The sequence below is a fragment of the Equus caballus genome, chromosome 1, assembly GCF_041296265.1.
Source record: "Equus caballus isolate H_3958 breed thoroughbred chromosome 1, TB-T2T, whole genome shotgun sequence".
Classification (NCBI taxonomy): Eukaryota; Metazoa; Chordata; class Mammalia; order Perissodactyla; family Equidae; genus Equus; species Equus caballus.
Window position 1 is genome coordinate 165,393,258 of NC_091684.1, and position 17,836 is coordinate 165,411,093.

General features: G+C 37.7%; 1 long non-coding RNA gene across 2 annotated transcripts in view; it reads right to left on the bottom strand.

Annotated features, from left to right (window-relative positions):
* Positions 1 to 17,836, bottom strand: part of LOC111768340 (uncharacterized) — a 505,095-nt gene that overhangs the window by 449,233 nt on the left and 38,026 nt on the right. For both annotated transcript variants that reach the window (XR_011440335.1, XR_011440332.1), the window contains one exon: positions 4,132 to 4,175. This is a non-coding gene — a long non-coding RNA (uncharacterized lncRNA). The remainder of the gene's footprint in view (positions 1 to 4,131; positions 4,176 to 17,836) is intronic.

A 17,836-nucleotide genomic window follows, 5' to 3' on the forward strand; every position in this document is an offset into this window, starting at 1 on the left:
TCAAAAGATCTTGCAAACATCAAGGGAGATTTATTCAGTAAGAAGTCTGATATACACATTTGAGCTAAATAGAGACATTTTTCACTTGGAGCTCATCATCATATAAGTGATAACTGAAGTTATACCCATAAATGAAATTACCCTGTAATAACTGTAGAACAGTATATCAATGTAAAGAATATTTTTAAATGATTGGGAGGGGGGAGCCAATAAATGATTGTTAAATTTTTACCTTTTTAAGGACATTAAAAGTATACATAAGTAGCCATGTCCTATAACTTATTTCATAGAAGTAGAAGACATTTCAACTTCTAAAACTACGGATGACATAATCTTAAAAAGAAGGATAATCCTTCCAATTAACCAATTACGGTATATGAAAGACTTACTAACGTTGTCCTTCATCACAAAATAACTCTGTCATGAAATGACACCATTTGGAGACCAGTGTTTGGGAAACAGTGGTACCAGTGAAAAGAGAAGACAAAGACAGACGCCCAAGGAATGCTCATCTTTAAGTGTTCCTCAGAAGACAGGAGCCCACAAAGGATACTGCTTGTAATGGAGAAGCTAGAAGTAAAGCTAGAAAAGTGTGGTATCCCTGAAGGCAGGGCAAGAAAATATTTCGAGGAGTATATTCTCAACAGTTCAGATGCCACTGAAAGACTCAATAGATTTATTAACAAAAACTTACTGATGTCCTGAGTAAGAACAGTTTCATACTGAAATGACATGATATGAGGACTTCACCTCAGGGCCAACTCAGGCAATACAACATTTTTTCATGACTCCTAAACTCAGGTCGGTAAGCATTTGTTGAGCACTTAGTGTGTTTAAATCAATTTAATAGATCCCCTGATAGATTAAAAGATTAATAACACCCTTCCAGTTCTCAAGAAACTTGTAGTCTCAGAGGAAAGATAAGAACTGAATATAAAAATCTATCGAATATCTCCAAAGAAGATATACAAAAGGCTAACAAGCACATGAAAAGATGCTCAACATCATTAGTCATTTGGGAAAGGCAAATCAAAACACAAGAGATGCTACCTCACATCCATTAGGGCTAGAACAAAAACACACACATGCACATACACACACACAGGAAATAACAAGTGTTGGTGAGAATGTGGAGAAATTGAAGCCCTGAAACACTAGTGGTCGGGGTGTAAAATGATGCAGCTGTTGTAGAAAACATTTTGACAGTTTCTCAAAATGCTAAACATACAGTTACCATATGAGCTAGCCATTACACTTCTAAGTATATACCCAAGAGAACTGAAAATAGGTATTCAAATAAAAACTTCTATATGAATGTTCATAGCAGACTTATTCATAACAGCCAAAAAGTGGGAATAATCCAAATGCCCATCAACTGATGGATAAACCAAACGTGATATACCATACAATGGAATATTATTCAACCATAAAAAGTATTGATACATGCTACAATATGGATGAATCTTGAAAACACTATGCTAACTGAAAGAATCCAGAGAAAAGGCCACACATTGTAGGATGATTCCATTTATATGAAGTATACAGAATAGGCAAATCTATAAAGATAGAAAACTTGTTAGTGGTTGCCAGTAGCTGGGGGGATAGGAATGACAGCTTAATGGATACAGGGGTTTTTTTGGGGGGGACGTGTTGATGAAAATGTTCTGGAATTTGATAGTTGTGATGGTTGCACATTGTGAATGCACTGAAAGCCACTGAGTTGTATACTTTAAAATGGTTAAAATAGTCAATTTTATGTTATGTGAATTATACCTCAAAAAAAATCTCTATGGAATACAATGTGATGAGCCACAGGAAAGTTGCCAAGCACTGAGAATATAAAGGAGGATAGAATGATCAGAACACTAAAGAAGGTGACAGTGTTCAAGCTGGGCCTTAGGGACTGACTAGAGGAAAAATAGCAGTAGAAACAGAAAGAACACTTTCAGTGGGGCAAGAAAGGGCAGGGAAGTGTAGGTCATGTTCGGAGTGCAGTTGACAGCCCTGTTTAGCTGTCATAGGTAGGTTAAAGGTAACAGTGAAAGAAAAACTTGGGGCCCCTGTAGATGGAAAATCAGGTACTGCTCTCTTTTTTTCTACAGGGCACATTTCCTCTTGGCAAGGAGCAGTGACAGGACATTCTTTGAAGCAGGTCTGAAATGCAGATCCTCGAAATGAATGTCTACACTGGAAGTTATTTCTGTGCCCTTCCTCTTCATATTTCTTTTTTTTTTTCTTGAGTAGATTTAGGATAAACAAGACAATTAATCATGAAAAGTTCTTGACGCAGCAAAGAAACAAGGGTCTGTCTTCCCACATAGGTACTTTGCTGGGTATAAAATTCTTAAAAATTGGTAAGCAGAGTCAGCCTCCCTATTGTAGCTTTGTTAGTTACAAAACCCAAAAGAGCCACAAGTTACCAGAATGGTTGTTTTCCTTTCCATGACTGCAGAATATAAATAGGCCAAGATATTTTAACCATCTACTTCACATATCTAAATCACAGTAGAGGACACAGACATCTTAGGTCTCTAAAACATTGTGCGAAGAATTTAAAATTTAAGAAGTGCAAGCTTATAAGATGCACAGGATAGAAATTTAGCTCCTAGTTAGAAAACATTTCATCAGCATACAAGACACGTATCATGTTGAATGTTGCTGGAGAAGGTCTCTAACCTTAAGCCACTCTTTCTTCCCTAGCACCCTTGTACAAATCTCTGATACCTCATCATGCATCTCCATGATCTTCATCATCATTAGAGTCATTGTTACTACACAGCCATGAAGAATCTACATGACTATAGACTGATTTGCACTTTAAATATATATAAACAGCACTATATTTATGTGGCAAACAGACCCTAAGGTGGCCCCCCATGATCGTTGCCTCCTGGTTTTCACATCTTTGTGTAATCTCCTCCCCTGGAGTGTGGACATGCCCTGTGACTTGCTTCTAACCAATGAAATATGGCAAAAATGATGGGATATGCATGATTATATGTATGTGAATACACACAAGAATAGCAGCCACTTGCTGGAGTCTCTCTCTCTGTTGCTGACTTTGAAGAAACAAAGTGCTGTGAATCCATCAACAACCTAGGGAGTGTGGAAATAGATCCTTCCACAGTGGAGCCTCTGGTGAGAACCCAACCCTATCCAAAACCTTGATTGTTGCCTCATGAGAACCTAAACAGAGGACCCAGATAAGCCATGTTCAGACTCTTGGCTCACAGAAACTGTGGGAGATAATAAATGTGTGTTGCTTTAAACCATTAAGTTTGTGGTAATTATGCAGTAATAGAAAAATAACACAACCTCCAGCAAGTACACTGCTTAAAACAGATAAGGAAAAACAACGCAAACAACAAAAGACATGAATTAAGTAAGGATAGCTGTGGGCTTTTTTACTCTCTCTGCAGGGAAAAGAAATAGCATGAAACTTGTTATTTTATTATCAATAAGAGAGGTTAGGCTTAGAAGTGCCTATGCGGTCTCAATGTTAGGGAGCCATATAAGAGGAATGTCACATCATAACATACAACCAGGTAACTTAAGCAGTTTAGGAAAGTTTGTATGGTCCCAGTTCTCCTCAATGCAATAACATAAATACACCCTTCATCATTTCAGCCTAAGACTTTGGGTTCTAGGCATATCTATATATATACATTCCTCAGAAGGAAGACATTTTAAACAATTATCAATCATTTTCATGTATTGAGAATGAAATTTTATATCAGTGGAGAAGTGCATGAGAACCTTGTCGGTCAGGCCAGCTCTATTCTTTTAACCCTCTGCTGTTAACCCAGCAATGCTTTCTAAGAACCACGTAAAAGCAACACCCCCAAGGATGCTCCAGGTTTTCAGACCTGAGTATTGAGCTATTCACAACAGCTAGCACATTTCCCTATGCTCTCTTGTCCTCATTGTATTTCATTGGTTAATAGTCTCTGCTTTATTCTTCCAGTTGATGCATTGATGGAGTACTTTCCAATTTCCCCACCTCCAAGCATGACTCCATCATTGCTCTTCTTTCCTACCATTGACTCTGATACTCCAAGGATGAATTTCTAGATAATATCCCCTAGGACTTTCCCTAGTAACAGAGAAGCACTCTTCTAGCCAGCATCTCACCTGAGGAAAGTCCATCCCCACAAACGAGATCCAGATACAGGCACCTGAGGAGAGAGGGAGATAGTGCTCAGAAAGGAGATGGAAAGACCATGAAAACAACTTTACCGAATGCAGAATTTTGCAGAATTCTGTGGGGTTGTTATTAAGGTATCTACACAAGTAGATATTTAGACTCAGTTGAACTTGGTCTTATTCCTCTCCACTGCCCAGAGTTCAACAATGGTATCTGTGGGAAATAATGAGAATAAAAATTCTCTCTTTCTCCTAATTCCTTTCAACATTTATTAAACAACTGTTATTTGCAAGGCACTTTGCAAAGTACTGTAAGTGACTAAAGTGAATAAATCATGTCCCTTCTGCTGAGTCGCAGGAGGGGAGAACATAATTTAAATAAGTATAATGCAAAGCAGAAAAATAGTGCTATGATAGAGTCACAAAGAGATAGAAGGGAAAGATTATATAAGATTGGGGTAATCAGGAAAGCTTTTGTGGAGGAAAGAATTAAAGCAATTGGCCAATGATCTATTCCTTTCCTGATTACCATAGAGATGCTTCCAGAAAAAGAAAGAAGGCAATGCTTCAGTCTAATATCTTTGCAAATATGATAACTGGAATTCTGGGAAAATAGACTAATGATGAGGATGTCTCTGGTTTAGGATTGCTTAGGGCAAACGAGCCTACAATCTATGGATTTATGATGCATGGCTCTGTGTAGAATGTGACATAGGCTATACAACACTCTGGAGCCTGACATGAAGATGTTTCCTAACTTAATTTCTCCTCTCTATGTGAGGTGACCTGCAGTCCTCTTTAGAGACCTCATCTATTATTCTGGGCTTGAGAGCACATGTTTACAAAAAAAAGGGTGTGGGAAGTCTTGTGGGATGTCCCAGCCTTCTCTCGGCCCTATCTGTATTTTTGAGTGCTTACATTCTTGAAATCAGTTGCAAAGCTTGATACTGGGTAAGATCTCTGATTCGTGTGAGTCTGATTTGACAATTTGATCCTTGGTGTTTTCTCAATCTTCATGGAGGAGGTGGAATTTGAAATGAGAGGTGTTTAAGATTTAAAACAGCAGAAATTAGGCAGCTGGAATTCTAAGCAGAGAAAAAACAGGTACAGAGATAAGAAAATAGAAAAACATACACTATGTTCAGGCCCTAATACACATCCTAGTTTGGTGAGAGCATATGATAGATGTAAGGGAACAGTGGTGATGATACAGCTTGCAAAGCAAGTTGAGGGCTTTGAATTCCAGGCTAAGGAACTTATACAAACTTCTGTCGGAAATGAGGAGACATGAAAGGATTTTTATGAAGAGTAACAGAATCACAGAAGAGCTTCAGGTAGATTTTTCCAGCAGCTATGTGCAGGTGGTTTTGGAGCAGGGAGAAAATATCCAGATTGAAGAATGAAACGGCTTTGCTCAGTGATTCTCAAGTGAGGTCCATGAACTCAGGTGGATCTATGGGCACAATTTGAAGCTCTCTTTGAGGACTTTGTCATTGTTGTTGCTATTCACTTGTTTGTTTGTTGTTTTGTCATTTAAAAGATACAGTGTATTCATTTTGATGATAATTTTGGGGGGTGGGGATCAGGAAGATTGGCCCTGACTTAACATCTATTGCCAATCTTCTTTTTTTTGCGTGAGGAAGACTGTCACTGAGCTAACATCTGTTCCAGTATTCCTCTATTTTGTACGTGAGATGCCGCTACAGCATAGCTTGATGAGCAGTGTGTAGGTCTGTGCCCAAGTTCTGAACCATGATGCTCGGGCCACTGAAGAAGAGCATGTGAACTTAACCACTACGCCATGGGGCTGGCCCCTTGATGATAATTTTTAAATGCAATTTAAGATCAGTTAAATGACCACATTATAATTGAATACTGCCACACATTTCAGAGCTTATGCCTTCCTTCTGTTTATCATTGTGTTCTCACTAATTACAATTTAAATCATCATGGACTAATAAGGAAAAAATAAAGAGGACTTCAAATGTAAATTTGTATTCATGGCAAGGGAAAGCCAATTTCTTTTTACTCATTTGAATTAAAAAAAAATGTTATGAGAGAACAATGTTGTCATAAAGTACCTACTAGTACATGTTGAACTCCAAGGAATTTGAATGAATATTTTCCTTTACTTCTCCAGACTACTCTCTCTACCCTTCTCCACTCTGTTCTGTGCCCATAACCTTCATCAAGGGGCTTCCTTGCCCTCTGGCTTCTGATTGGTTTCAGCAAATGGGAGTTGGTAGCAGGAGGTTGAAGAATGAGAAGAGTAAAGTCAGGGTGTTTATTTTGATAATTTCCTCCCTGCTGGGTTCCTACAACTTGATTGTATCCCTCTAACAAAGAATGCAGCTTCTGTAAGTCATTCTTCTCCTGTAACTACAGCCACAATCTCCGGGCTCTGATTACTACTCCTTCATTTGCCTCCACAGTCTCATGTGATAATGGCTTTTCATTATTGCTGTCCTCAACCCTCTTTAGTTTCTTCTAAGCCTGTCTACACCTTTGTATATATTTCCTTTATTAAACTCTCTTCCAACACACCTGAAATAAATGCCTTTTATTTTCTGCCATGATCTGTCTGACACAATGAATCTCGATGATCATTACTATGTTTGTATCACAAGCATCAATTTGGTTTCAGCAAAGCAGCATCATCTGTCACATTAAAATAAATGTGTTACTCTGACTCTTATTGGTTTTATGGTTTCATTTGTATTTAACTTATAGATTTGTTTTTGATTATATTTGTATCAGAGCTCTAATCATAAGAAGTATATACCTAGTTTTATGTTTGTATATATTTAAATGAATTAATAAATAATAATATCAATCAACATTAAGGAGGTCCTTGAATTTTGTTTAACCTTCAAAAGAAAGCCATATATCCTTCAAATTTGAGAATCACTAGCCTAACTTATTGCTTCAACACAGCTTCCAAAACATCTCTAAAAAGCATCATAAAAGTTGTCAGAGTGTGAAATGGACAATTGATAGTGAATGTATAGCAAAAGCCAAGAACTTCATAAAGCCCATTATAACTTCAGAAGCCATGGCTGAAAACAAGTGCACATTCTCCCACCCCCACAGGGCTCTGGGAAAACCTACATCAACAACTATGGCTTTTCATGAATGCCAATCTTTAAACTCCAGATTGGAGAATTGCACTCTGAAAGTCTTCTTAGTTAAGCTAGTAAAGTAAATTCCATGACTGACCCCTCTACTCCAAACACATATAAAAAGAAAAAAAAATACATAGCCATATATATAAAAAAAAAAGATAAGCATCTAAGCATCTCTGTGGATCAGAACTCATAGTGGTAAGTGGGGCTGAAGCTCTTGGCTTGTTGGGCATGAGGTCCAGAAGCAGACCGGCAGCAGGCAGTTCAGCTTCAGAAGCATAAGGCACTCTAGACGAACAACCAGAGTCAGCTTCACAACTGGCAGCCAGAAGTTAGGGGAACTTCTGCTGATTGCTGCCTGGGACTAAAGAAGGTCTCAGGTCTAGGAAACCATGAACATAGAGACCAGTCTTATAATAAGAACTGAAACCTGACTGCTGGTTTTGTGAATTAATCTTCAATACCTCAAATATCATAATAAGGTAGGAACTTTGAACCACCATTTTATAACCTGGTTCTGGATAAAAGGCTGGGTCAGGGGGTAGGGTGGCATATGGTATATCAGTTAGGGCTGAGTTATGTTTCAGTAACAAAGGAACTCAAAATATCAACAGATGTAGACAACAAAGTTTTATTTTACATTACATGATAGTCCAGTGCAGGTCAGGTGATTCTCTTTGGCAGCCGTCCTCCAACCATGACTTGGGAACCTGGGATGATTCCATCTAGATAGAATCTCTGCCAATTCCATGTTCTTTACATCCATGGATAAGATAGAAAACGTGGCTATCCCACGTAGGCCTTTAACTGTTTTTTAGACTAGGAGTGATACATGTTCCTTCTACTCACAGCCCATTTGCCAGAACTAGTCTCATAACCTCAAAGTAAATACAAGAAGGACTGGAAAACGTAGGAGAGTACATGAATATTTGCTGGGCAGGATCCAGGTGGATGAGCACTCAAATTTTCCAAAGAAGAAGGGAGTAAGCCAAAAGTGAGAGGGAATAAACCACTTCTCATTCAAAATAACTTGCAAACCACTCTTTCCAAACATATGAAGAAATCTACCAATAAAAAAAGAAGCCATAAAACAACAATCAGAGCATAAATTTGCTTCATAGGAAATTAATTTCATAGAAAGGTTGACAGATGAGAATAAATGTATTTTGCATGTTGAGAGATGAGTTAATTTCTATTTATAAATTATGAAAAAGAAAGAAATAATTTATGTCAAAAATGACCAATTAGAAATATAGGCATTAAAATTAAAAAATATATAATGGGTGGATTAAACTAAGTTAGATATAATTGAAGAGAGAATTAGTGACAGTTGGAAAATGAGTGAAGAATCCACTCAGAATGCCAGAGACAATGAGATGTTTAAAATAGGAAGAGCAATTTTGAGAATGTAAGACAAATTGAGAGACTCTCACATTCATCGAACAAAAGCCCCAGAAGAATAAAAAAGAGGGAATAGAAGAGAAGGAATATTTGAAGAGATATTTGCTGGGAATTTCCTAGAATTGAAGAAACCAAGACATAGAGAACGTATTCCAAATAACAAGAAAACAAAAGTAAGCCCACATCAAAACCCATGTTAATCTGTAAAATATCAAAAATAAAAATGCCATCTTAAAATCTACTATAGAAAAGATGATACGTACAAAGGAATAAAAACAGATTGACAGAGATATCTCATCTAAAGCAATAGAAACCAGAAAACAAAAGAACAATATCTTCAAAATGTTGAGAAAAAAGGGTGTTAACTTAAAATTTTTCATCTGCTTAAACTATTACTTCAGAATGAGGGCACAAAAACACAGTATCAGACTTACAAAGACTTAGAGACTGCCACACATAGACCCTCACCATAAAAGATGTAAAAAGTAACAAATTATTGAGTACATCAAAGGAACAGAGAACTCATGCAGTGACAATGTAAAACATGTGGGAAATGTGGTTTCAAAGAAGACCATGACTTACAAAAGTTTGGAATTTCTGGACTGCTTTCTTGAAGTAGAACAAAATCTAACTTTAGCCGATTTCTGTAGTAACATAGACTGGAACTGGATTTTCAAGAACCTATACAATTAATCATTGTTCTCAGAGCCATAGATGTGGCTTTCAATAGTTCTTACTATTGAAATTCAATACCTTCTGAGAACCAAAATTCCTAACCATGTAGCAAGTGGGAAAATATGAGATTTCATTTACCATGAATCAATTTAAATCATTGGGACTAAATCAAGCTACTTCTAGCCTTCTGCCTCCTGACTCCCAGTAAAAGGAGCTTGAGTGAGACCACCATCATTTATCCCTAATCAATAAGCTACTAAGTTGTTACTTGTTACTCCAAAGTATGAAGTGACCAATAGAACACAAGTGAGACTAAGAGAGAAGCCATGTCTGAGTACCAGAAGTTCAGCAAAGTTGTAACAAGATATCACAAGTTTGCAGAAAGGAAAAGTCAGGCACCCAAATGTTGTATCAAGCTCAAGGTACAACATAAATAAGCAGAAAAACACAAAGAGAGATTGATCCTGTAGGTCAGGGGGTTTGTCTTCTGGATTCTCTATCTTCCTGTTATGAAACAAAGTGATCACAAGGAAGAAATAGAAAAGAAATACAAAAAAGAAAAGCTTTACATACATATAAAGTTAAATAGAAAACAAAAGTTTGCACTTAAATGCTAAATGAAAGGTGATAACGTATATAACTGAATCTATATAATTTTCAAGAAAGTTCAAATGTTTGTTCACTTGGCCCATTTGAAACTTATGTTTAATTATGCCGTTTGGCTATTGTTTCTTGGGAGGCAGCCATCATGTATAGACCAAAACTACAGTCAATAGACTCTTTAGGTCTTGTCTTTCCAGAATCAATTTACCATAGCAGCTATTACAGATTTATCTACCATGTTATTTTTTTACATTTTATTGAGTCTATTATATCCAATTATATGTTATTTTAAAGATAGTCTAGTAAAACAGAACACAAAGTTCTAAATAAAGAATCATCATTAGCAGCTTTCACTGCAGAATGAAAGAACAATGGAGAAGCATGCTGATAACACACAATTTTACCTCTGAGACACGATTTTCTGTCTGTGCATGATCAAAAGGAAAACAAGCTTACTGATATTAATGTAGGCCATTTTTCTAAGTCTGCCTTAAGCCATTTCAACCTCAAGCTTCCCACTTTCAAAGACACTGGGTCTTAAGGGACATGTTGTATTTTAAACCACTATGTCAAATTGATCAATTTAAAAATACATCTATGATGCACATCTCAAGCAAAATCCTTAAAACAAAATAGATGGTGTTTGTTGGAATCTAGAGAAATAACTCCACCAGAATAGCATTTTGTGTTAAATTCAAAAGCATCCCAAAGACGTAGGTTTAGATGAAATTTTTCTAACTCTTAAAAGTTCATAAACAGGAACAATAAAAATCTCTCTCTCTCTTTCTCTCTCTCACCCTTGTCAACTCTAACTGATATTTCCATTTTTAGCAGTGAAAAATTGATTGCGTTCAAGTTGTACCACTGTTTTCTAAATCAACGAAAGATTCAAAACAGTGGTATCCATATTATTTAGTGTTAGGCAATACCTGAGTATTTCACTGATGAGACAGAGGATTTGTGCCCTCAGGTCCTTTAATGGCCTGTGAGTTAATAAGTACTCATAAATAGACTTGAAAAGGAAATACAAAATTCCTGCTAATTATCATGTGAGTGATGATGCTAACCCTGGTAAAATATAAAGTAAAATTTGCTTTGAAAGTCCCATCTCCCCAATGGCTCTATCATTCCAGTTTTCTTCATCCCAACCTTCTCCCTCTACCCATAATAGTGACAGTTTTAACCCAGGTAGAAAAAGATGTATACAGGCAAGTATTTGGGAAAGAGAAAGGATTTTCAGCAGATAGAATTTAATGGTAGTAACTCTGAAAATAAAACATCTGTGTGACTGGGTTAGGATACTTTAGGGATTCTTTCTAAAGCATTTGAATTACTATCCTTATCTTTTTCAAAAAGCCTTTACTTGTTCAGACAACAAACGTAGATGGCACTAACCATATTTACTAGTAAGTAGGCAACCTGTTTATTCCCCTGATTCTATAAATTAACTACACTCAAACTATCATTTAATGATAATTCTCTGTTTTTAAATGATGTTAGATGCTGAGTGCCAGAACTGGCATCTAAATACTCCACATTCTAAGTTGAAAGAAATGCCAGTAATTGGAGCTAGCATCTTCCCTTTAGGGCTTACAGAGAGACACTTTTTCAACACAACCATAAAAACCACCTCCACCACCACCACTACATAGATCAATACACGAGAAAGAAGACGTGGGAAATGAGGCATGGCTTTTCTGGAGAGCACAAGGGTTATAAAGCTGAAAACTAAGGAAGAGAAGAGATGGTGTACTTCTTCTTGCCAAAATAGAGAGAGAAATGCACCAGGAGAACTACTCTCAATGACTGTCTGAACAGTCCTGTCCCCTACTAAGCTGGCAACTGCTGATAATTTATTTAAAGTTTCCAGGCTACTAGGCAATTGAATGTCCAATGCTGAGTGTGGATAAAGGGCAAGAGGAAGATGGTATATGAGAGAGAGGTCAGTGAAACAGTCTGCATTCCACTGTTAGGTATGGACTGTGATCTATAATTTCCTATGTAGACCTTGAATAGAATGGCTGGGCTTGAGTTATCTTGCTGGTATCAACCCACGCCCAAGAAGGCTGTCGACTAACTAAGGGGACGCCAGTAGTAAGAAGCAGTAGGGTACATGGGTTGTGAGAAGGATTGATGCTAGAAGGAAAAGATTAAAGCCAACCTGGATCTCCCATTCCAGGAGATCTTGGAAGGGGCATTCCCAGGGCCCTTCAAGAAACCAAAGGAGGAAGATGGCCAGTCAGCATTAGATGGAAAATAGCCTTACTGAAGGGAAATACATAAGAAAATAAGCCATGTCCATCAAAACATATAAGAAAAGAAGCCATGTCCATGAGAGTAGAAGTACAGGAAAGAGGGAAGGAAAATGAGTCATGTCTTAGTTCAGGTCGCTATAGCAGAATACTATAAACTGCATGGTTTAAACAACAAAAATTTATTTCTCATGGTTCTGGAGGCTGGGAAACCCAAGCTCAGGATCCAAGCATGGTTGGGTTCTGGTGGCCCTTTTCCTGGTCTACAGATCACCACCTTCTCACTATCCTCACGTGGAGCGAGAAAGAGCTAGCTCTCTGGCCCCTTCTTATAAGGGCCCTAATCTCATCATGAAGATTCCGCTCTCTTGACTTCATCTAAACCTAATTGCCTCTAAAGGCACCACCTCTAGATACCATCACAGTGGGGGTTTGGGTTTCAACATAAGAAGTTTGGCACAGCACAGACATGCAGTCCATAGCAAGTCATATACCTAATTGAAGCTGGAGGGAGAATGGGAGAGTTTTTACTTGAATGTCAGATTGAAGTTGCCAAACACACAGGACCAAGTTTTTGAAAACTAGACAGACTATTGTGATAACTGAAATGACTGGAAAGTCATGGAATTGTAAGTAGTACCTGAGCAAAAATTGGAGAGGTCAACAGAGTTATCAGAGAAATAAAGCTAATTCATGTTTATTCCTAATAAGTTGAGGCTCCTCAATAAACTCACTACAGATTTTAAAAAATTTTATCATATTAAAATAAATTTTAGAGGAAAAATAAATCCCTGAAAATCATACAACACTAACATATTGATACTATTTCATAAATTTCTTTTTAGTGTTTGCCCATATATATAGTTAAAAATTTTACAGTTATATCCATAGTGTAATTTAAATTTTGTGGGGGTTTTTTGTTCTTTGTTTTTTTTATTTTTTTGCTGTGGAAGATTAGCCCTGCGCTAACATTTATGCCAATCTTCTCCCACTTTATATGTGGGTTGCCACCACAGCATGGCTGACAAGTGGTGTAGGTCCACACCTGGGATTGGAACCTGCGAATTGGGCCTCTGAAGCAGAGTGCACCAGACTTAACCACTATACAACCAGGCTGGCCCCAGAAATTTTGTATTTTTGCTTCCTGTATCATATTCTAGCATAGTTTAATCATCCATTGTAAAAGATATATGACATTCCATTGAATTCTTATTTTATAATTTGTAAATATTGTCCTAATTTCTTAATATTTGTTTCTAATTTTTGCTATTATAGAAAATATAGCAATTACTCTCAGTTCATGTAGTTTTTATGACTTTACTCAGTTATTTCTAAGGATCACTGGTTATAAACATTTCTGAAGGTTTTTGATATAATAAAATGATCAAATTTGTTTCCAAAAGTTTCACAATGCAGCCAGCAATAAATACAGATACTGCCTTCCCCCACAATCTCAACAGCATTACATAATAAGTTTTACCTATTTTAATAGATAGAAAATGGGCCTTTATTGTTGTTTTAATCTGCGTGTCCTGAATTCTTCATGAAGGTGAACATTTTCCTTGTTTACCGGTTTCATTTTCTCCTGGATAAATCGCCTCTCCATAACCCTTGTCCATTTATCTATTTGAGATCTTGATGTCACTCTATGTAATTAAATGGGCATTTTATAGGTTGTAAATATCAATTCTGTTCCACTTTAAAGCTAGTTAAACTTCTCTAGTTCTAACCCTCTCGTACAGTGTGCACACATGAAGACAGGCACACACATCCCCTAACTCTAAGTAGGGTCCTCCTAGATTTAATTGTTCTTCCCTTCTAAATTACTCAAGCACTCAAGCCATTTGGGAGGAAAGGTTCATCATTAAGTATATTATTCCCACTCAAGTAACTACCTTCTGCTAATTGGGGCTCTTGTTGTGGTATTCCTGGGGGATAGGATTCTCTGAGATGGAAAGGCTTATTTTGAACAGAAAGGGACAATGTGTTCCATGTGTGAGCAAAGAAATCCTTCTTTAACATTCCTTGTCCCCTGACAATTGTTGAAAAAGATCCATTTACATTTACTCTACACATCCTCATCTCCCACTCCCATCCTAAGGCAGAAAGGTTGGGGCTGTTCTACAGCCCAGCAGAGAGGAAGACCCCTCACAGCCTTGGAAGGAGGCTTGCATGGGACATAATAGGATGGAGATGAGTGGGTGTCCTACAGCAACTAACAGTAGAGACAATGCCCCTTCAGAAGTCTCTTGTCCAGATATACCCTAAAGCCCAGGTTCTGATTCTCTAAGGTCAAGGTCTTCCAGCAATATGAGTAAAGGGAGGATTGTGTGCATCTCTGTGAAACCTTAGAATGAGAGTTTCTGCTCATGTTATTGAGGTATAATGGTCCCTGAGAGCCCTTCTTGTAAAATCAAGGAAGTTGTTCTGAGATCTGTAACTATACTCCTTGAGCCTGGCTCCTATGCAGAAACAACATTGCTTCAATAAGAAGTCAATGAATATTTTCCATAAGCCTTCTTCTTTGCCAAGAATGTTAGGCCTGCAGTCAGAGAAGGAAAATTATAGAAGCAAGTGGGGCAGTGAGCAGCAAATACACGATAAGGCTGTTGTTTGTAGGTGAAGACAAATTGTTTTGAAGACTATAGAGACTTTCTGGGTGCACATACAACAATCATGAACACCTGCAACAACAGTCTCCATTGTTTTATTCATGAATGACCGATTCCATCCTCTTTCTCCAGTTTTCTTACATTTACAAAGGATCAGTTTACATTATAGCTTTCTGTCAAACATCTCCCTATATTATATTAATAAGAGGTTTGTCCTAATGAAAAAATAATGAATCCAAGGAAAAGGCCAGAATCTTATTAAAGATTTGAGCATCTGTAACTCCTGACTACTACTTAATTGCTTATATTTCTATAAACAAAGAACCACGGAATTACAAGATTCTCATAGGTCAATTGCTAAAGGAATCATCATTCCATTGGCACATTGTCAAGTACAAAAGAGAGAAGGATTATTATTACTTTTATACCACTTTTGGTAAATAAAAACATGGTCTTATACTTAGATAAGAAAAACCATCCACATGGGTGACTACATAGGGAAGATTATTGCCCTATTCAAAAATATCTTTCTTGGCTAGGGGCTGGCCCAGGGGTGCACAGGTTAAGTTCGCACATTCTGCTTCAGCGGCCCAGGGTTCTCCAGCCAGTTAGGATCCTGAATGCAGACCTACGCACCTCTTGTCAAGCTGTGCTGCGGCAGGCATCCCACAGGTAAGGTGGAGGAAGGTGGGTGCGGATGTTGGCTCAGGGCCAGTCTTCCTCAGGAAAAGGAGGAGGATTAGCGGCAGACATTGGCTCAGGGCTAATCTTCCTCAAAAAAAAAAAAAAAACTCTCTTGGTTACTCTTTCAGCAGTTTCTGAAATTAGACATTGACTTTGAGGGCAATTATCCCATTAAACTTCAAATAGCCCCCAAACAGGACAACATAGAAAGACACTGTCAACCATTCACATTTTGGTACGAATTTCTTTATAATACTGCTTCTCAGAGAACTATTTAGAGAAAATGGTTTGGAAAGTAGAAATAAGGAAGAAGTCATCCATAGAATAGAAAATTTTAAGTTCAGGGCAGTACAAAGGCAATAACTTTTCTTTTTCTAAGCCACAAATGAAGGATGGAAATCCATCAAGAAATCTTCACCTATTAGCTAAGCTGTTCGTGAAAACTATAAGGTCTGAATTAACTCGATCATAAAAAACATGTCCACTTAAATTGTTGCCCCATAGAACTACTCTAGTCTGAATTTATTTTGTAGAAGGATGAACTCAGAGGAGGCCTGCTCAGATTTTATGTTCTGACAATTTAATTTCCTCACTTCAGCCTTGGGGCAGATGTGGCTAGTTGCCTACTCAATATCCTTCTTCACTTCTGCTCTATCAATAGGACTGTGACTTTTCAGAGATGCAAGCAAACTGTCAAGCTAAAAACACTTGTTTTCTCAGACTCCATGGCATCCTAATCATGTGGCCCAGTCCTGCTCTATGACATGTAAAAGGCCATCTGCTGGAATTGATGGGAAAGCTGTTGCTTTCCAGCCACCATCCACTCCCGACTCCCTCTTTACTCCTTTATCTTTCCTTTTTGTCTGATGAAGTATTAGCATAATACATGGCAGCAAACATCTTTCTTACAATCATAAGATGCCAAGTTTGAGGGCAAAAACCTATAAACTTTCTGGCAGAATAGAAAGACTGAAAGAATTAGGTTCCTAGTGGGATTATTGAGCTGCTCCACCCATCCTGTACTGTATACTCCCAAACTTCTTGTTGCAGAAGACAAAGCCCTGTCTGTTAGGGCTACTGAGGCAGCTTTCTGTTATTTGCAGCCAAATATATCCCCAACAGGCCCTCTTGGACTCTGTTCTGACCATACACAAATATCAGATCAGAACAGATATCAGTATATCCTTTATTAAAACTTGCTTCAAGTTCTATCCTCTGGGTTTCTGAGCACACATACATAGACAAATAAACTCCACTGTGATAAACACATTACTCGTTCAGAGCTGTGTTCTCTCTCTGACATGTCACAAAGCATTGATTTCTTTCCCGCATTCAACACAATGTAATCAACAATATGTACTGAATGCCTATTATAGTCTAGTCACTAGTGATACAATAGTGAACAAAATATATAAAATCTGTCCATTATTAGAGCTTATATCTAGTTTCCATAAAGAATATATTGTTATCTAAGAAACATGATCTTTGATAGCAGTGGCAGTAACTGAATATTTCACTCTTCAACAGGTTAGCCTAGTATCAAACAGAACTCAAAACATCCCTTCCATATAGGTTCAAGAATATAGTTTCTAAAGCAGAAAATATCACCCAAGTCAGGAGAGAAATTTAAAACAGGAGAGCCATGAACGAGTTCTGCGAAACTCAAATTAACAAAAAAGTCCTGTCTGAGCAAAGAGCTTTTAGACATCTACAGTTTTACATTTTTCCCTTTCATTGGCCTTAATTCTTATATTTGTCTGAAAAATGTAGGGGTGGGTGGGAAACAACCCTTCCTGGTGCTTAATAAACTGTGTTTGTGTGTTAGACACTGTAGGCAGTATTTGGAGAAGCAGCAAGCTTGCAAAAGATTTAACCAGCCAGGCTTCCCAACTTCACGACAGCTTAAATTATCTGCTCCAAACTGCCAGTCACATATTTCTTGAGGCCAGCCTTTAGACTTTTCGTGGGTGGGATTTCAGGAGCATCTGATGTTTAGGGACCAGCATTCTTTGTGCATTTAGTTAAGGACTGATTTTACTTTGCCTTGTCCCCCATGGACACAGCATTCTTGGACTGGTCCTGAGTGTTCCCCTGGCTCCATAATGCATGATGTTCTTATGGAGACAGCTGATTTGAGAAGAGGCACAATGTATAATAATCCTGCATAAATTATAAGGAACTGGAGTGGGACCTGGGCTACAGTAAGTCATTCATGAGTACAACTAAGAATGCTCAAGGCTGGATGCACTATATTTTCCACCAGCTCGGCTCCCTGCTATGATTTAGCTCTAATAGGATACACATGCTGTTTGTTTGTCTTTGTATTGGCAATATGCTTATAATG